Source organism: Stegodyphus dumicola, chromosome 5 (assembly GCF_044657685.1).
Source record: "Stegodyphus dumicola isolate Sdum_Otavi_A_Nest chromosome 5, ASM4465768v1".
In the NCBI taxonomy this organism is placed as follows: domain Eukaryota; kingdom Metazoa; phylum Arthropoda; class Arachnida; order Araneae; family Eresidae; genus Stegodyphus; species Stegodyphus dumicola.
In genome coordinates this window covers 51295094-51316954 of record NC_140772.1, presented here as the reverse complement: position 1 = coordinate 51316954, position 21861 = coordinate 51295094, and the positions used below count along the sequence as shown (strand labels likewise).

Sequence of the window (21861 nt, the reverse complement as noted above, 5' to 3'; positions counted from 1 at the left end):
TTTGACACAGCTCTTATAGTGATAATTTTGTTCTAAATTATATTTACATATTGAAAATTATCAGTAAGTGCATCATAATATCGGTTTCAGCATATAAGTTATTACTATTCTAGCATATAAGTTATTACTATTCTAGCATATAAGTTATTTCATTGTAATTTCAACATATAAGCTATTTCAGATTCAAAATGTGCCGCACCTCCACACACGCGTGTAAGGTTATCACCGCTTCGAATAGTGTAGTAAGCTTTTCCGATACAGGCAGTTGTTTCTGTTTCATTCCAAGAAAAATAAAACATTATATTTTATTGTTTTACTTGACTAAAATTGGTATTTATTTGAATAATTATTATGAGAGATGTTATGTTACTTATATTTTAGGATAAAAATATTTTTTACCCATATATAAATGGTAACAAAGGAGTACATAACATGAGTAACAAAGGAAATAACGCTGATTTCAATGTTACAAAGTCTTTTCAGGCAGGATTTAGTAAACAGAAAGAGACATCTAAGATTCAAAAAAGAAAATACAATAAGACATTTCTCCAATTTGCCCTTATTTTCATAACCTGCTACTGTAATGAACAATTTCTTTGTTAAATTTTCCTTAACATTTTGGCTATGCAAAATACAAAACTAAAAAGCTAAAAAGGCCACTTGAATTCAAACAGTCTTCGTACGTCAATAAACCAAAATATTTCGAACGACTGTTCTCTAAAAACTATTTTGAGAAGATTTGACTCTTAGCTTTATATAAGAATATTTACTCGCGTCATACGAAATTTTACATCTCATTGTTAAAACTAAAAATCGATATAACATTGAAAAAGATCTTATATTAACTGTTGCTATTAAAATGGTAGACAGAAATGAATATGGCGATGAAATTCGTAAAGTTTTGTCAAACAACATTGTCGCTAATCGAATTTCTGACACTAACAAAGACCATTTCGAGTAGCTTATCTCTAGACTTAAAGAAACCTCAAAATTTACGATTCAGTTCAACAAAATAGCATATATTTAAAAAGTTGCTCAGTTTTTAGCATATGCCAGATAAATTTATAAAATAAACATCGATAAAAGAACTGTTACTTTGTCGTTCTTTGGAAGAATATACGAGCGAGGAAGATACAGGGGTTGGACAAAAATATGGAAACACCTTTAAAAAAATATGTTTCTTTGCTTAATATGGTGTAGGAAACCCGTTGGCATCCAAAACAGCTTGCAGTCTTCTCGGAATGGATAAATACAGTTCCTGTAGGTTTGCCAAGGGAATATTATACCATTCTTCCTGCAAAACGGTGGCAAGTTCAGATAACGATGTTGGCGGTGGATAACGAGAACGCACTTTCCGTTCCAATGTAGACCACAAAGGTTCGATAATATTCAGATATGGTGACTGTGGTGGCCAGGGAAGATGGGACAACTCATCCTCGTGCTCAGAAAACCAGTCCTGGACAGTGTGAGCTGTGTGAACAGGGGCTTTGTCGTCTTGGAAGACATCATCACCATCGGGGAACAAAGTTTGTACATGGAATGAACTTGATCGGCCAAAATGTTCACATAAGTCTTGGCAGTCATCATGGGGCTAGCAGAGAACCACGATATGGCTGCCCAAACCATAACAGAACCCCCGCCATGTTTCACTCTTGGCAACAAGCAGTCTGTATTATAGGCTTGAGATGGCGTTCTCTAGACGTAAACTCGGCCAGAAGTGGGAAACAATGTGAAAGAAGACTCGTCAGACCATATTACTCGCTTCCACTGCTCTATAGTCCAAGCCTTTATGACTTAAACACCACCTTTTCCTGTTACGGGCATTATCATCACTGATGAGTGGCTTCTCAATTGCAGCACGGCCAGCAATTCCCTGTTTATGAAGCTCCCTTCTAATTGTTTTGGTACTAACAGGGTTCGGTAACACAACATTCATTTCAGCAGTAACTTTTGCAGCTGTGGTCTTCTTGTGGTGCTTCGTCACAATTGCCCTCAATGATCGTCTGTCACGATCACTCAGGACACATTTTCGTCCGCGCTGTGATTTAGCAGATGATGTTTTTCTGCTTTTCAAATATGTGGAATAAATACGCTAAACACCTCGGCTACCTTGCTTACGGAAGCACCTACCATACGTGCTCCAACAATTTGCCCACGTTCGAAGTCTGTTAACTCTGACATAATGCAATGACAACCTCATATAGCAGTACTCTGACAACAACTGAACTGTTTAGCACATTTACGAAGTTGTATAGGTGGCGTTGTAAGGATCTTAAGTTTTACTAACTTTTATTTTATTTTAAATCTTTACTATCACTTCTTATTTTCTACTTCCGGCCAGAATTATAAGCGTTAATGTATTTATGCAAAGTTTGTCTGGCGAACGCCAAGTATTTAAGTTGTGGCGTTTTGCCAAGCGAGAGAGAGGAAGCAGTTAGTCGAAGCAGGCCGCTTACCTTAGAAGTTTTACTCAGTTGCTGGTTGCCTTCCAGGCCAGAGGTTTAATCCTCTTGATAACTTTAAACGTATTGTAGTGTTAACAGTTCTCTGTACTACATACGGCTTCCTGTTAATATAAGGCCAATCTTCCACGTTTATTATTTTTCAATTGAATTCATAAACAGGGAAGTTAAATTAGAGTTTAGTTCTATTTTTATATTTTTACGTTTAGACCACAAGTAGTGGGTCTTTGTATTCCGAAGTACGGAAGTTATTGTAAATAGAGAAAAATAAAGGGTTTTGTATACCCTTCTTGTGTATCCTGTCTACTTCCCACAGTTATTGAACATAGCTTTAGTAAGCTCTCTGTTCCGAGTCAGGTCCTTGCATGTTCCCGAAGAAAGTAAGACGGAACATTGAACCTGATAGTGGCGCCCAACGAAGAAGAATAACCATGGCCGAGTTTCAAGAAGAACCTGTGCTGCCTGCAGAAGCGGCTCAGAATCCAGAAATGCCAGCTGCCGCCCTGGAAGGATTTGGTTACATCGTCCAGACCATGCGCGCTTCGATGAAACCAGAAGCAACATTTAATGGAAACTCACCGGTAACCAGTTTTTTGAAAAAATTGGATGACCACTTCATGCTCTACCCCGTGCACGAATTTCAGAAAGTTACCTTAGCTACCAGCGCTTTGAGAGGCCAAGCGCTTAATTGGTTCAAATGTATAGGCAGAAGTCTCTTGGGTCAAGCAGGAAGTCCCACCTATACTTACGAAAATTTCAAGACTGCCCTACTAAAAGCCTTCCCTGTCGTAAGGGATCGTGCGAAATTAGAAACGGAACTTTTCAGCATATATCAACAAAGAATCGAAAATCTCTCAAGCTTTATTTTAAGAAAAATTCACGTCTTCAAACTCTTGTATGGAAACCGTCCGGATCCTGAGATAATTCAAGTGATTTTGCCGAGGTTACTCCCCAAGTGCAAGACTTTATTGAATTAAGAAATCCGACTACACTGGAAAAGTTATTTGAGCTAGCAATTCAGTTTGAAAGTAGAAGAACGGCGGACATTGAAAGAAGACGCCAATATCAACAGCGAAACCAATTTGGTGCGCCAAGACTACAGCAAACTCAAACACACGGCTACGGAAGCAAAACGAATCAGTGGGCAAGGAAACCCGAGCATTCAAAAACAGCCGGCGAACGTCGACAGTTCAATAGCAATCCAGGAAAAAAGTCTCAAGGCCAGTGGAAAAAGAAGGAAAGCACGGAAATGAAAAATAATTTAAACTAAAACGGAGTTCTGCTGACGGAAGGGTGCGGAAATCCGAAGGCCACGAAAACCCCTCTTCCTTCAAGTTAAATACAGTAATGGTGAAAAATTTGACTCTTCCGAAGATTGAAGTGTTTGTGAATAATATCTCAGCCACCGCACTCCTGGATACAGGCGCGCAGTGTTCCTGTGTGGCAGAAGATTTTTTTAGGAAGTATTTTCGGAAATACCGCATATATAATTCGGATAATACGACAGTGTTAGCGGCGGTGATAATATTAAAAATAAAATGGGTGATATAGAAAATGGGTGATAAAATGGGTGATATAGAAAAACTAATTAAAGAAGCAAAAAAGAATACTGAAGTAGCACAGAGAAAACAAAAACTATATTATGACTTGAAACGACGGGGAGTAACTTATAAAGTAGGGAATGAAGTATTAAAAATTAAGCATTAACTTTCTTCAGCACCAGAAGATAAAACTGCCAAATTTTTTCCATGATTGTATAGGTAAATTACCGCTGTATGTCCGTATCAAGGACGAACAAGTAAAGGTGATGTTTCTCATAGTAAAGAATCTGCAAGCACATATTATTTTAGGAATAGATTTTCTTTCAGAGGCAGAAGCAACGCTGGATTTTAACGAAGCGTCCCTTAAGCTGACAATGAAACCAGTTCGTGCAGAAAAGGCTGAACCGCCGATGTTAAATCTTGACCACCTGCCTAATGACGAGCAACGAAGAATCCGACAAGTGGTAAGTGAATTTGCTTCTTTATTTAGTGATATTCCAGGATTTACTCAGGTTACAAACCATAGTATTGACACCGGAGATTCAATGCCAGTTCGCCACAAAGCATACCGGTATGTTAAGAATAAGGAAAAAATTATAGAATGGCATATCACCGATATGCTACGTAAAAAGATCATAACGCCCATCTCAAGTAGTTATGCTAGCCCGGTGGTTTTATGTAAGAAAAATAATGACTATCCTTTGACACATCCAAAAAGGTGGAGATTCGCAATTGATTACCGTAAATTAAACTCCATAACTAAATATCCGGTAAATCCGTTACCTATTATTGAAGAAATTCTAAGGAACATAACATCCACCAAATATATGACGACTTTAGACTTAACGACTGGTTATTTTCAAATAGGGGTTAGGCCTGAGGACGTGCCTAAGACTGCTTTTATAACCAAGTCTGGCACTTATGCATTTTTGCGAATGCCGTTTGGCCTTTCAGGGGCGCCGGCAACATTTCAGCGATGTATGGACATTGTGTTAAAACCTGTTCTTGGAAAGTCCACATTTATCTATTTAGACGATATCATTATTACTAGTGATAATCTCGACCAACATGTACAGGATTTAAGACAGGTGTTTTCTTTATTAAATGAGGCCGATCTAAAAGTTAATGTCGAAAAGTGCAAATTTGCTGCCCCTGAATTAAAATATTTAGGTTACAAAATATCTCAGAAAGGAATTGAGACAGACGAATCAAAAATAATTGCTGTACAAAAGTATCCGACTCCAAACACGGCGAAGAAGCTCTCTTCTTTTCTAGGACTTTGTTCATATTATAGTTCCTTTATAAAAAATTTTGCAGCTATTGCTGAACCATTGTTAAAATTAAAAAGGAAAAAGGCAAGATTCTCGTGGACGGCCGAAGCCAATAGTGCTTTCGAAAAATTAAAACAAGCATTAACGCAAGCCCCTGTGTTGAAATTTCCTGAAAAGGATGAGAATTTAGAAATTTCAGCGGATGCTTCGGATTATGCGGTAGGAGCGGTACTTTCGCAAAATCAGCAGCCAGTGGCATTTTTTAGCCGAACTTTAAATCAAACACAAAGAAACTATTCCGCGACCGAGAGAGAGGCACTTGCAGTTCTGTTAGCAGTGCAAAAGTTCCGAGTCTATTTTGGAAAGGCGCCAATAACAGTGTACTCTGATCATGCGGCGGTAACTAGATTGTACTCAGGGAAAAACTTATCCCCAAGGTTAATAAGATGGGCACTCAAGCTGCAAGAATATAATCTGGTAATCAAGCATACCCCCGGAAAGGAAAATATCGTAGCAGATGCCCTATCCAGAATTAAAATAGATGAAGAAGGTAATACCGTAAAGGTGGCAATGCTCACAGCATGTACAATAAATTCCCGAGAAACTGTAATAACCGAACTGGGTAAGGATCCTGAGTTTGGAAGCATTTATGAGTATTTAAAGGATCCTGAAAATTTTAGCCACCAAGATATTGTGGCGATAAGAAATAGGGCGGCCCATTACGAACTAATAGATGGTCTATTATTTTATACAAAAACTACGAATTCCAACAACGAATTTCGACCTGTTATCCCAGCTAGTCTTAGATTAAATATCCTGCAGGAGCTCCATGACAGCCCTTTAGCTTCTCATGCTGGTATTCGAAAAACTATCCAACGCGTACGCGAGGCAGTCTATTTTCCTGAACTGCAAAAGTTAACAAGGGCGTATGTCCAGTCTTGCCCAACATGTCAAGCAGTTAATTATATTAATTTCCGCCCGGCCGGGTTTCTAAATAGTATTAAATCCGAATTTCCAAATGAAATAATTGGCATCGATTTATTGGGCCCTTTCCCAAAAAGTCAGTTAAACAAAAGTCGCTATCTCCTTGTTATAGTTGATCATTTTAGTAAATGGACCGAAATTGTTCCCTTAAAACGAGCCTCCGCGAAATTAGTTACCGATTCTATTTTAAATAAATATATTTTAAAATACGGGGCGCCACTAAAAGTTATATCGGATAATGGTCCTCAATTTGTAAGTAATATATTTGAAGACATGTGCCAAAAACTGGGCATACGTCATTTAAAAATGGTCCCGTATCGGCCGCAATCAAATATAGCGGAACGGGTCAATAGAAATATAGTGAAAATTATCCGTAGTTATGTTAAAAATTTTCATAAAAGCTGGGATAACTATGTCAATGAATTTGCTTTCGCCCTTAGGACCGCAAAACATGATACAACGGGCAAAACTCCTGCTGAGTTATTTTTAGGCAGAAAGATTATAACGCCGTTAGATAAATTATTTTATGTGCAACAAAGAGCCCCAGAATTTAAAATGGGTGATATAGAAAAACTAATTAAAGAAGCAAAAAAGAATACTGAAGTAGCACAGAGAAAACAAAAACTATATTATGACTTGAAACGACGGGGAGTAACTTATAAAGTAGGGGATGAAGTATTAAAAATTAAGCATTCACTTTCTTCAGCACCAGAAGATAAAACTGCCAAATTTTTTCCACGATTTGAAGGACCATATGTCATAGAAAAAATAACTCACGCTGTAGTAGTGTTAAAAGCCATAAATGGTGAAACCTGCTCCGCAAACATGGATCAAATCAAACCCTACTATGATCGTAATAAAATGCAAATTTTCAAAGATATTTTGCAGGATCCGGCACGGCAGACACCGCAGGCACAAGTTCCAGAGGTGGAACAACGACAAGTACAAGGGCAAGCCATTAAGAGGCAGGAGCAAGTGAAAAGAAAGTTTCCCCGCGAGAAAATTGAAGGTAACAAGAAAAAGAAGCCGTTCCACCGTCCAGAAAAGAGAGCTCACGAACACCCCCAGAATGAAGAAGGGAGAAGGACGACGTATGCAAAGAGAGCCAGGAGAAATGACGGCAACTATAACCCGGCTCTAAAACGGAAGATCTACTCATCCGACAGGACTCTCCGCAGCTAATGTCGCCGAACTGCGGAAGGGCCACCAGCGGCGGAGGAAAAGTTACAAGGAAAATTTGAACGGCCAGCAACGAGGTCCAAGCAAGAACACGAAAGAAGTTTCCCGGTTCCGCCTAGACCAGCTGCCATCAAACGGCCAAGACCACAGGCAGAGGCGAAAAAGAAGGTATTCAAGGGTGACCGAACTGGAAAAATAAGAAAGCTTCTAGAGGAAGGCACTGAAGGGCGAGCCCGCACACGAAGTAGGATAAATCAAACAATAATCTACGCTACTTTCCAAGACTGGGCTCAGAAAGGAATCTCCGAATATCACAAAGATAAGTAAAATTTTATGTTACTTAAGTTAATCTTTCATTCTTACTGCAAGTGGCAGATTTCAAGAAGTTTTACCTCATGCGAGGTCTACCTTTATCGCCAAAAGGGCGAGAAATGAGTTGTTACCGATTTTGGTATTATGTTTTTCAATTACTCGCGTGTAAAACTAAAGTTGATGTATAATAGCAATGTGTAAATACTTAAATATTGTAAAAGTATTGTATAAATTTTATTTAAAACATTCTGGCAAGAAAGAAGTTTTAGCCTGAAAGACTTTTTGAAATGTAGCATTTCAATGCAGAAAGAATTGGCACTTGCTTTGAAAAGAATACAAGTTAATAATGTACTACTAATGTATGTTGTCAAATGCATAAAATTAACGGCATGTTAATATGTTCTTATATACAATGTGAACTGTTATTTCAAATGTTAAGAAATACCGTGATATGGTAAAAGTGAAAGTAATGTTAAAAAATTTTTTTTATTCGTGTGACTGTAAAAAGACTAAATTACGATGAATATGTGTTAAAGGTTGAATGAATGTAGTTAGGCTCTCTGACGCTACACTTCAGAGTTAGCCACTTTCAGAATAGTACCCCAGGCTTTAGAGTTGAAGTTAGGGTGTGTTACGAGGTCTTGGAATGTTGAATTTTTAACACGTTAGTGTTTTGATTGTAGGAGGAAGTGTTGAACACATAGACATAAACACATTCGTGTTTGGTGTTCTTTTACAACACATGTCAGAGAGCACGGGGAGAGATAATTAAAATAGTCATGAATGAAATAAGAATGTTAAGAGAAATATAATTATACATGTTACTTGCCATTTCATTATGTAACATTTCATTAAACTAGTTTTCCTTCCAGATCTCTGGAAGGAACCAGATTTGAATAAAAGCTCCTGTTTAGATGCAGTACAGATGAAAACATTGCGTGTCCTGGGAGCTGCTATTGTAAAAACAAATTTCTTTCTTTTAAATTTCTAGTTTCTAGCGAAAAATGTTTGTAAAAGATTGGCCTCACGTTAGATTCTAGAGCTAAAAGTTTTCAAAAAGGTCGTTTTAGACCTCAGTTTCAAACTAATTAACTCTGGCGGGAAGTATGTAAGGATCTTAAGTTTTACTAACGTTTATTTTATTTTAAATCTTTACTATCACTTCTTATTTTCTACTTCCGGCCAGAATTATAAGCGTTAATGTATTTATGCAAAGTTTGTCTGGCGAACGCCAAGTATTTAAGTTGTGGCTTTTTGCCAAGCGAGAGAGAGGAAGCAGTTAGTCGAAGCAGGCCGCTTACCTTAGAAGTTTTACTCAGTTGCTGGTTGCCTACCAGGCCAGAGGTTTAATCCTCTTGATAACTTTAAACGTATTGTAGTGTTTACAGATCTCTGTACTACATACGGCTTCCTGTTAATATAAGGCCAATCTTCCACGTTTATTATTGTAAAGTTAAATTAGAGTTTAGTTCTATTTTTATATTTTTACGTTTAGACCACAAGTAGTGGGGCTTTGTATTCCGAAGTACGGAAGTTATTGTAAATAGAGAAAAATAAAGGGTTTTGTATACCCTTCTTGTGTATCCTGTCTACTTCCCACAGTTATTGAACATAGCTTTAGTAAGCTCTCTGTTCCGAGTCAGGTCCTTGCATGTTCCCGAAGAAAGTAAGACGGAACATTGAACCTGATAGCGTCAGTAGTCAAAAATGCCAGCGCCACCTACATATTTCATTAAAATCAATCTTTCTTTTCAAACATGCATTTCACAAAGTGTTTCCATATTTTTGTCCATCCACTGTATGTATAATAAAGTTGACAGATCTTTTAAAAAGGAAGTTTTAGAATGGAAAAATTTCATTGGAATATGCACAGACGGTACAATAGCGATGGCGAGTGAAAATCTCTGTAAAGACATGGAATCCGAAAATAAAAATATATTATTCCATTCAGAAGTAAGATGGACATCTAGAAGGCAAAGTTTAAGAATATTGTTTGTTAAGAAAAGGAATTATTTTATTTTTAAGCGCGCGAAATCGGATTTTGTAATGTAAATGTGATTTCGTTTTGCTATCAAAGCTGTGCTAGTTGTCGAATATTTTTGAGAAACTAAGCGATTTCAACTTTTATCTTGAAACGTCTTTACTTCGAGTGATAAATTTGAAGATTTTATTAAAAAGATCAGTATTGGATGAATATTATAAAAAATGACTCATTCGAAATTTTTCGGCCAACTGAAAGTTTTATAATTGGACAAGTAATTCAAAGCTTTAATTGAAAAAAATTATTATAGATCAATAATTAAAAAACCTGGAGACACAGTTACTCTATATTGAATTTTAATTTTAAAACGTTATCTTGGTTTCCAAACCATTCTTGAGTGGCATTAAGGAGAATAATCACCTGCCCTATAAAGCCTAAGAGGAATTTGTTTAGATATCGAGTGACTCAATATTTGTGTTTCCACAAAACTCCTTGACTGAATTTTGGATTAGACCTAGAAATGAATTTCTCACATTTTCTGAAATGGCATTAAATGTTCTACCATCCAGCAACACATAGTTATGTGAAACAAATTTTTCAGCTTTAATGTTCATTAAATTCAAACATCGTTCATCGGTGGAAAACATCAAAGATTCTTTATGCTCATCAGTGTCACATATTACACCATAATTTTAATTTGTTACGCTACAAAATCAAGCACATTCGTCTCATTAAAAAGTTTTCTGCCATTAATTTTTTTATATTTGAAATAAATCCTAAATATGCTACTATTCATACGTATATTGTTTCTCAAAGAAATACTTATTTATGAGAAAATGTGCACATTTCTATCTTTATTTTATATGCAATATCTGGTATCGGAATAAAAATCTTGATGATAAAAAAGGGTCAAGCTTTGTACTAGACGATATAACACAATGGAAATTATAGACTTCAGTACCCGATTAATCTTGTAATTACCGTGTATACGCATTTGACATGTCATATTTAATATATGCTTCTTATGCCATACATCACAAGTGTCGTCTATAGAATTACACTCCTAGCTTTGCTCTATCGTCTGCATTCTATCACTACTACTACTGTAAAGGATTAATCGTATTGATATTCGGTCCTTTCATAATATCGCAACGTTTCTTTAAAATATTATTCTGAGCACGAAATGGATCATATGGTGTAATTCATTTCCTCACGCTTTCGTGAAATTTATTTTCATCTCACAAACCATAGTTAGGAAAATAGTTGAACAATATATATATATATATATATATATTTCATCTAACGCTATTTATGTGAAAGTGCTCTGCGTTCTTTTTCATAAATATAAGTTCACAATTATTTATAGACGAGGCTTGGCATAAATTAGCAAGATCTTCGCGTGTTGTGCTTATTAATGCCCCTTAATTATTACAAGAGCTCTGTTATAATCCAGAAATTTAGGATCAAACTTATAATATCTCAATGTTGTATCTAAACGTTTCATACATCGATCAGTGAAATCTGGACTTTTTGAGTCCAAATTCCTGAAAGACCTATTAATAAATTCCTTTTTATACGCTCAATTATTTAGCATTTTCTCTTTATTTATAAGATCTAGCCTTCTTAAGCCACATAAACTGATCTAGATCCTACAAATGAACATCGCGAATTCTCGCACAGACGTGAAGTAATACCAGCACAGAAGAAGGGTTAAAATAACCCTTTGTTATTTCCAACTAAGAATAGAAAGGGACATACTTCGTGCTTTACAATAACACTGACAACTTGCGCTGGAACTTAAATGTTATTACATGAACCAATTATAGACTAAATAGAATAGTGCTGGATTAGCACGTTAAGTTACGGCTAACTTAGGTTGACTCAACAAACCTAACAGGCGTGATAATTATTCGGAATGGCCAAGAGGCGTATTAGCGTAACAGCAAGATCAGCAACGAAACGTGCGCTGGCTAGCAAAAACACGCTTTGAGTAAACTCCAAGATTCACCCGTTAAAATTCTCGCTTCATTTAACTTTAAATTTACATCCTGGCAAGGAAATGCGAGGGGAAGTTGAGGAGTTTAGAAAAATAACAAAAATTTGAATGAAAGGTTAATTAACTAAGGGAAACCCTACATATTAAGATTGTAGAGTTGGCGAATGTCTTCCTGCGAGATTGCTTGCCATACACCTTCCAAATGGCGAGTTAGATCGCCAAGATCCAGAGACGGTCAAAGACGCCTACTCATTACACCCTAAACTTGCTCTGTTGGAGAGAAATCTGGCGATCGTGCCGACTAGAGAAATATTAATGAAGCACGAGGACAAGCCGCAGAAAGGCGTGCTGTGTGGGACTGAGCATTATTCTGTTGAAATGCAAGCCCAACGATCCTAGGCGTAGAATCTTGTCAATGTACAGCTGTGCTGTAAGGGTATTACAGATGACAATTAAAGGGGTCCGGCTATCAAATGAATTGCACCCCATACCATAACGTTTGGTTGTTGGGCTGTGTGGCGGACGACAGTCAGGTGACTATCCTACCATTGTTCTGGATATCTCTAAACACATCATCACTGGTCATCGAGATTCAGTTCGAAAGGAATTGAAAACAATTCTATTCCAATCTGTGAGATCCCAGATCGAAAGCGCTCGATCTTTTGACCTCAGTCCCTGTTCTCTAAGTCGTCTATCAATAGTCATTGCAGTCACTGATGTCCCGGTTATACGTCAGATCGTTAATAAGGACTCATCAGGGGCTGTAAACGTTGATTGTACGATCACTCTGTCCTCGCGCGCTCTATCGTTGCTTCGACGTTCTTGACGTTACAATCAACTTTCTTGACGACTATGATACACCCATTCTTGCCAACACCGTTGAAGGGCAGCATCGGTCCGAACCAAATGTCTAGCGATACTGCGATATAGCCACCCTGCTTCAATTAGTCCAATTGCATAGTCTCTCTTTAAATGAGGACATCTGCTCATATTTGTTGCTACTTCTTCTGCGAGGCAATGCTATAATCCACGTGAGTCAACGAAATCACATTTACATGGAAGTTATGTCTTAGCAATGGAATGTTTTATGTTTTTTATACACATCCGAATGCTCCGTTGCAATGGAGCTCCAGCTAGTCAGTCACTGATGGCTAAAAGTTAAACATTTCCACATTCTGTCGCAAGGAAAGGACATATGCAATTTCGTTCCATTCAGAGAACTCCTTCTTGGTGCGTCGCTTTATATAGTGCATAAACTAACATTTTGTTTAACATTTAGCTGACCGATTTTAAGAATTTTATTTAAAAGGCAATGAACCTTTTCTTAGTACCAAAGGAGCTTAGCGCTAGGAATTTCCATTTTACATGATATTATTGTATAATTCGTCTGCGAAAGCTATCCATAACTGCTCAAGAGCTAGAATTCAAGGATAGACATTACATAATGAGACCAGGAATTTAATAATTAGGTACAAACGGCGCAGAATGCAGTCACTTATCCCATAAGAATAATCAGTTTTCCTAAATTATTTTATTCATGGGAATAAAGATTCTCATGAAAGCAGACTCCATTTCATCAATAAATACGAAAACAATGTTTTCTTTCTTAAAAATTCCAGTCTGTTTTGAATTCTTAAGTCCTTAATTATGCGTACTAAAACCATATAATAAAAGAGCAAAATCAAACAATAGATATAGTTTCTATGATCTGGTTTTTCATCATAAGAGAAAGAATAAAAATATTTGAATCAAAAGATCTATTATTAAACTCATGTGTTTCTTCAATAATGAAGAAATTTCGCTCTGAAAAATAAGTAGTGATATCACGTTTGCTTGCATAAAATAAATGGAGTCCTTGGGCAATTTATCAAAATTCTTACTGATAGGAGACCTGAAATAGAAAGCCATTATATCGACCATGACATAAAACCTATTAAGGTTTAACCTTAACTGTACCTCATATTTATTTTTCTTAAATAAAACCTTAAGATGCCTGTGATAAATGAAATACATCGGAAAACACAATTAAGAAATTTTTTCGAATGGATTCAAGAGCTTTACACTAAATTATTTTAAACATTTTGAAATTTTATCATTTAGAAATTTATCGCATAAGCAATGTAATTCTTATTTATATGAAACACATGCGTTCCGTTACAAAAATCATTTACGTAACGTTAACATTCATGCTATATCAATTTTGAATTTAAAAAATCAGTTTTGTGAGAATTATAATATTATTTTATACACGTTTCCCCTGTTTCTATAGTCATATTTAGTAACACATAAGTTTGTTATTATTGGTATGCCGAAAGAATTTTATCACACGCATATTTTCGTGTATTAAAAATACGTTGTCAATATTCTCATAAGTTTTATTACTTTAGAATAATAAGCTAACAATCATACATTAACCTAGACATTAACCTACTTTTAATTAGTTATTAATTATAGTTTTCACTTTTAATGTATACAAATAATGTTGTGACTATGTGCCAATATTGAACCATACTAGTACATTCAAGAGCAAAAATTCTCTACTATTCTGTGAGTAAAAAGTAGTCTTTTAAAAAGATTTATATTGATCCCTTTTATAAAGATTTGTATTGATCCCTTTTATAAAGATTTGTATTGATTTCTTTTATAAAGATTTGCATTGATCAAAATGTTTCATGACAGTCTGCCAAACAATGTTCCTCACTTAGTCTAGTTACATCAGAGCCATTTTTCTAAACTAAAATTTTGTTTAGTTAGCACAGATTTGAAAATGTAACTCTTCAATTTGTTTACTGCTCCTTAGCATAATCTCAAACTTTAAAATTAAATATATTTCCCAATACTGTAGCACTGCCATCATTTTTTAAGAATGAGTATAAATTTTATTAAGGCAATTATAAGAACCAAGAACTCTATAAAAAATTAACATTCGTTATTTTTACGAAATTGATATTTCAATCCAATTAAGGCAATTATAAGAATCAAGAACTGTATAAAAAATTAAGATTCGTTATTTTTACAAAATTCATATTTCAAATTTAAAAAGGGAATATTGTGAAGGGCTTCTTTCTTTCAGAATTCGCTTTATAAGTAGAACCGATATATTCAACTAAATTAACAAGTTGTATTTCAAAAGCACTTATATATGCAAAATGTGAGCTACCTATCTTCTTTGCGCTTTCTGAAGAGACAAGCAGAGTTTTTGACTTTTTAGGCAATTAAAGTGTGTTTTCAAATTAAAAATTCTTGGTTTCCATTTCGACGACAATCTGTTTTCGAATCACCTATTTGGTACATTGGAGAATGCTTGTATGTAATGAGAATGCAGCACTCTTTCCTATCTGTCATAAGAAAAGCCATAAAAGTATATATTGTTTTACCCTGTTTACAATTATCAAATAGACGTAGTTTGAATTCCTTAAACATATAAGTTTTAAAATTAAACTTTAAAAAATTAGGATCAGTTCAACAAACTTTAAAGTGCTGCATATCTTCAATTTTAATGAATTTCTAATGACATTTTTCTAGTCATATTAACGCTTAATAAGTAAATTATCAGCTAATTATGCTTGCTTATTTCAATAATCATCATCTAGATAATAACACTGGTTATCATAAATTAAGGAAAAATCGCAAAAATAGAGATAACTCCCTCAAAAATAAGCCAAATGTGTAAAATTTGAATATGTTGTCGAGTAAGAGTAGCTAAGTAAAACTGTGATATGCAAATTAGTGGTGCTGCTTCCGGAATACGTCATCTGCGAGGAGCATAAAAGTCCATGTTTGAGAGCAAGCCCACATATTTCACTGTGACAGTGACATCAGAAATCTGAGATAGCCAATTCGTAACAATGACCTCCAAGCATCATTTGCCTGCAGAACTGCGACGGAGAGCCATTGGGAGACTAGAGGCAGGGCAAAGTGTGAGTCCTTCTGTGGTTCATAGACTTTGGAGGCAATTTCAAACCACAGATTCGGCACCTAGGAGGTTCAGCCAAGGACGGCCAACTGCTACGACGAGCGTCGATGACCGATATTTGACATTATGTGCACGCAGGAATAGAACCGCTACTCCGATTCTTCTTAGATCCTCCATTGCTGCTCCATTGCAGAATGTTTGTGTCAACGTCAACTGTGCGTAGAAGGCTTCACGAAGGTGGTCAGTATGAGAGGCGACCAGCCATTTGTGTGCCGCTTACATCACGCCATAGGAGGGGCCGTTTTCAGTGAGCACGACAACATGTCCACTGGACGCCTGATCAATGGAGGGCGGTTCTCTTTACGGACGAGTCCGGGTTTAGTCTAGAAAGCGATAGTAGGCGTTATTTGTTATGGAGAGAGCCTAGAACCCGTTATCATCCGTCAAACATCCGTGAAATAGATGCATACGGAAGGGACAGTGTCTGTGTTTGGGGTGGCATCTCTTTGGGTGGACACACAGACCTCCATAAGGGGAACCGTGAATGCTCAGATTTATAGAGATGACATCCTTGATGTTTATGTGCGCCCATATGCCGGGGCAAAAGGTGATGCTTTCCTGTTACAGGACGACAACGCAAGACCACACAGAGCTCGCATAGTAGATTATTATCTTCAACAGGAAGCAATTATGCGCATGGAATGGCCAGCTCGATCCCCGGACTTGAATCCTATCGAGCACGTTTGGGATGCTTTAGGGAGACGTCTAGCTGCTCTTAATCCGCCCCTTCAAACCCTTGTCGCGCTTGAAACTGCTTTGCAATAGCTCTCGCTTCCTATGGAACTGATAGACCGCATAATTGAAAGCATCACACATCACTGTATGTGCTGTATTGCTTCTAGAGGCGATCATATTCCATATTGAAGGTACTTTTCCTATAGCAAACTGACACCTTCGATTTTTTCATTTTATACATGTGCTAATTTCTATACTACCATATTTGTCTGGTAATTTCTTTTTATGTTATTTGATACCTCACTATGTGTTGTATATTGTGGGCAAGTTTCATTAAATTCTACATGCAACTTTTTCAGCAATCGTGATTTTTGTGATTTTTCCTTAATTTATGATAACCAGTGTAGTTTCATAAATAAATAAACATTTAAAGATTTTGCATCTAAGGCTGGAAATTTTATCTCCATAAAATACAAATTTTGTAAAATGTGAAAAAGACATAAACATTTTACATAATTATTTCAATCTTTTGTTCAGTTAATGAAAACAGATTCCTCGTGTTCGTTGACTGACATAAAATACAGTATGTGAATACCATGATATACATACCATGAAATATCATCGATTACTTTTCAATGTGCAAAACTTTACTTGAATTTTTCACTTTTGTCATAAAAAAATATAATAATACTTTGATCTGTGGCTTTTAAAAAACTTTTAGTTTGATTTTATTTATTTCTCTAAAAACTAAAACTGAATTTTTTTTAGTTTAAAATTTAAAAAAAGAATTGGATCAAAACGGAATTTTCGCATCGAAAGCCGTAAGATTTTCATGATATTAAGAAAAGGCTTCCAAATTACTGAATTTGAATTAATATTTTTCTTTCGTTTTTGAAGAACTAATCAAATTTCATAGCCCTGTGTCAGTTTTAAAAAATCATATTACTCGTAGGTCCATACAACTCACTCACAGCTTTCAAGTTGAGATTTCTATCTGCTTGGTGATTTTAGGAGATCAATTAAAATGTGTTCGGTATTTCATTTGCGATCACAAATAGCTGTAGTCAAATATATGTATTACGGAAGGTGAAAACGGAACACTAGAAACAAACTTGATATTTTATGTTGTCTGGAGATTCGTTGCGAGAAACCAGGCTAAATTTAACGACAACGGGAAACAAAGTTTTTATCGTGCTGAACAAGCTAAAGTCAATAGTAACCGCTCGCAAATGAATCCTAAACTAGAACATAGAATGGGACACATCATTTTAACTGTTGTCACATTATGTCCTCAGTAACGAGAGGACGTTTCTGACTCACGCCGCTCTCTTCCAAACCAACTGGAAAAAGGTTCGGAAGGGTGGACAGGGGTTGGACAGTCACGCGAGCCACCAATGAAAATCCTCAACTGACGGAAGAAACTATCGATACATGTCACATCGTGACAAAAGGCTCAAAGTATTCAGTAGCCAGGATTTGTGATCCTGGTCAGGAAAAAAAATTACTTTATGGCTACTTAAAACTTCGATAAAGAGCTTCATGTCTACCATATACGATGCCTAGTCCAACTTTTGCTCTTTCAGTTTGAGTCATCCCATTCCATCTTCTAGATAAGATAGGTAAGTTCACTAACTATTCAACAGCATTTCATATAAAGAAATATATAGGTATTTCGACAACTAATACTTAAATCTCCAAACTTCGTTGTAGATAAACTTTAAATAAAAGTTCTGGACTCATTTCAAAAATCATCAAGACGTTATTTACAGATCTGACCAAACATTACTACGAGTATTTCCAATACATTTCACCCAAATATTACCACAAACGCAGTTTTCATAAAATCTCTGAATATCTAAATCCATTTTATTTAGAACCTTGTGTACGATTCATTTTTAGTGTTTTTCAAGTAGTACAATTGTTATTATGGAGTTTGTATATAAATAGTTATATTAATTGTTCTTTTTTATGTGTTAAATAAATGTTTATAATTAATATTTAACTTAAAGGTTACTTTTATGTGTTAAATAAATGTTTATAATTAATATTTAATTAATATTTTATTTAACTTTACACGAAAAAGAAGTTTCAAATTATGACTTTGTGGTTATTAGCAAACATAATCCAGGGCCTTTATCATCGTTTTAAATTGATTGATATTATAATAATTTCTGTGAGGTAACTGTGCAAAACTGTATGTGCTGTTAGTAAGTATTGTATATGAAAATTAATGTATGTTACTAAATTAAAATCTTTCAACATAAAAAATATTCATTAATTTATTATTAATAATTAGTTTTATTATAACTTAATAACAAATCTTTTGCCTTGAATTATTTTTTTCTATTTTTTAATCATTTTAGTCATGCCTTTTTTTTTTATTCACTTTTGTATTTTTATGTTCAATTTAGCAAAGTTAAAATTTTTAAGACTTGAAAACAGTTGATGTTAAATAATAGTCGAAGTAATGAAAATAATAGTCGTAAATAAGTAATGAAAATAATAGCCGAAGTAGTTCAAAGTAGTTGAAAATAGTTGAAATAATAGTTGAAAGTAGGTGACATTAAAATACTTTGCCAAAACTGACCAGTGGAGTATTTAATTTATATATTTTTTAATATTTGGTCAAAGAAATATTTTTTAATGATGAATTAGTTTCAGGAATCCCCAATGTTACTGGTACTTATCATAAAATTATTAGCCTAAAGGCGTTAGTTCACAAGGGCTATTAATTTCGTTCTGACATTTTGCGTTGAAAACTTTTCAAATTATTGCCACCAAATATTATGGCTTTGTATTATATTTAAAGAAATGAAATAATGAGGAATATGGATAAATATATATGTATGTTTCTCCCATTGTGATAAAACAACGGTACAAACGGTAGCCATCAAATTTTGAATAACAAATTCCTTCACCGAATATGGGCATCTGGAAACTATGAGCATCTGGTTTTGGAATTTGTTTTATTATAGATTGCATATTTTGTAACACTTTAACGAGGTTTTGACTAACAAACTCAACGATTTCAAAGGGAGTAATGGCAACCCTGTACGAAAAAAAAAGCATTTTTATCTCCAGCGTGCGAGTCTGTGTATCGGAAATTTTTAAGGGGATATGCTCATTTTAAAATTATTTTGGGATACTGGTGTTGCTTCCAATTTGGCGAATAACATCACGTGACAACCAAAAACTCGTATTCTTTCCGTTTACTAAAATATTTTGTGCTCAAGATAAAAGAATTTATTTATTTACTACTATAAATAAATCGAAGATTAACGCTTTTACCGAATTTATGCTACTGCAGTGCTTTTACGACTGTATCTCCTCAGATTACGAACTTTAAATATTTACAACCACCTTGACTTTTCACCCCAGCAAAATTGCTTGATTCAAACTCACGAACTTTATTTTCGGCTTTGGGTGAGCTGTGCAATTGCCCCCTATTTAATAAAACACCGAGAACGGCCATGCAGTTTTTTTTTAGCAAAAACTGGTAAAAATTCTTAGAAATTCATACCAGAATTGAAAAGAAAGTAATCGGCAATCGGACATTGCTGTTGAACTGAATTTTATGGTTTAAATGCGAAGAACATGATATTTAATGAATACAGGTAACACACAAAATGTTTAAAAATGCTCCTTTGAGCATAATGTAAAATTTGAAAGCTGTCAGATTTTTTTAAAGAGATTATTTTATGCAAGACGTGCCGGAAGCAATTTCATTTGCACAAATGATATTTTTTAATTGTGCCCTTAAAAACCATAATCCTTAGAAATAATTTTAAAATTTCAGTTTGTATGCCTTTACATAAAATGAAAGAATAAATTTCTAAAAGCTAACTTTTCTCAAAAATATATTACTTTTAGAAAAATTCAACTTATGTGCACTAAAAAAGGAATCAACTTATTTCAATAATTAAGACACAATAACACGCCGAATAAATACTAATTCAGAAGTCAAACAACAAAAATCAGCGTTATATTTACAAAATTTTCACAGGACTAGTTTCGATGGTTTTACCGAACCACCATCTTCAGCTGCAAAACCGCAAATGAACAAGATAGGAAATAATGATTAGATAAGATAAGAAAGCCTGGACAAGAATAAGCAAGTGGCGCCATCTGTTGGTAAAACCAGAACTAAAACATAATTTCTTTAAAGGCCGAAGGCAAATTTGGATTGGAATTAGGATCGTTAACTAGAACAGAAAGATTTTTATGAATGTGAAATGCCTCTAGAAAATCCAGTTCTCCAATGGAAGATGATTTTTGAATAATTTTGGCAGCAGAAAAACTGAAAGTGTGGTTTTCGGACCAACAATGTTGAGCAACAGAAGACTTCTGTGTTTCCTTTTTTCTAACATATGCCTCATGTTCCTTGACGCGAAATTTTAAGGCTCTCTTAGTTTGGCCAATGTAAATTAAACCACACTGGCATGTAAATTAAACCACACAGCCTTAAAATTTCGCGTCAAGGAACATGAGGCATATGTTAGAAAAAAGGAAACACAGAAGTCTTCTGTTGCTCAACATTGTTGGTCCGAAAACCACACTTTCAGTTTTTCTGCTGCCAAAATTATTCAAAAATCATCTTCCATTGGAGAACTGGATTTTCTAGAGGCATTTCACATTCATAAAAATCTTTCTGTTCTAGTTAACGATCCTAATTCCAATCCAAATTTGCCTTCGGCCTTTAAAGAAATTATGTTTTAGTTCTGGTTTTACCAACAGATGGCGCCACTTGCTTATTCTTGTCCAGGCTTTCTTATCTTATCTAATCATTATTTCCTATCTTGTTCATTTGCGGTTTTGCAGCTGAAGATGGTGGTTCGGTAAAACCATCGAAACTAGTCCTGTGAAAATTTTGTAAATATAACGCTGATTTTTGTTGTTTGACTTCTGAATTATTATTTCAATAACTTCACGCTGAACATTCAACGTGAAATATTTTCAGCTGCTATTAATGTAGAAAAATCTCATTTTCCTTAAAGTTATTCTACTTTTTCTTGCCTTAAAATTAACTTCAAAATAACGCTAAATAATTATTATTCATCAAAACTTATATCCACATTTTATTCTTTAGTTATTATTTTTATTCTGTGAAGCAATGTTTACAATTTTTCTACGTGCTAAATGTAAAACTGGTCAAAATATTACATTTCAATTCATTGAAATTTTTGTTTTTGCTTGCTTTGAATCCTTTGACAGGCATTTAACGAAATCATTTTAAGTTGCTTAATATCCGATTCATGTGAATTTCTGAATAATAATTACTAGTGTTTATTCTTGAAATAGTTACAAATTATATACATCATAATTATAATGGATAATTAAAGTTTTAATATCAAGCAATTCCAGATTAGAATTACGTTCGGAACCTGATAACTCCTATAGTTCTGTTACAAACAGGATATAAATATTATCTGTAACTATAATAGAGGTTCTAATGTTGCTTGGATTTTGATAAATATTAGAAAAATA

The 21861-nt window shown here is 34.9% G+C and overlaps 1 protein-coding gene across 1 annotated transcript in view; it reads left to right on the top strand.

Moving 5' to 3' along the window:
- Positions 1 to 17787: 17787 nt before the first annotated feature.
- LOC118180955 (uncharacterized) overlaps positions 17788 to 21861 on the top strand; it is a 196124-nt gene continuing 192050 nt past the window's right edge. Inside the window, exon 1 of the mRNA XM_085816646.1 lies at positions 17788 to 17996. The gene's annotated coding sequence lies outside the window, so the exon portion shown is untranslated. The remainder of the gene's footprint in view (positions 17997 to 21861) is intronic.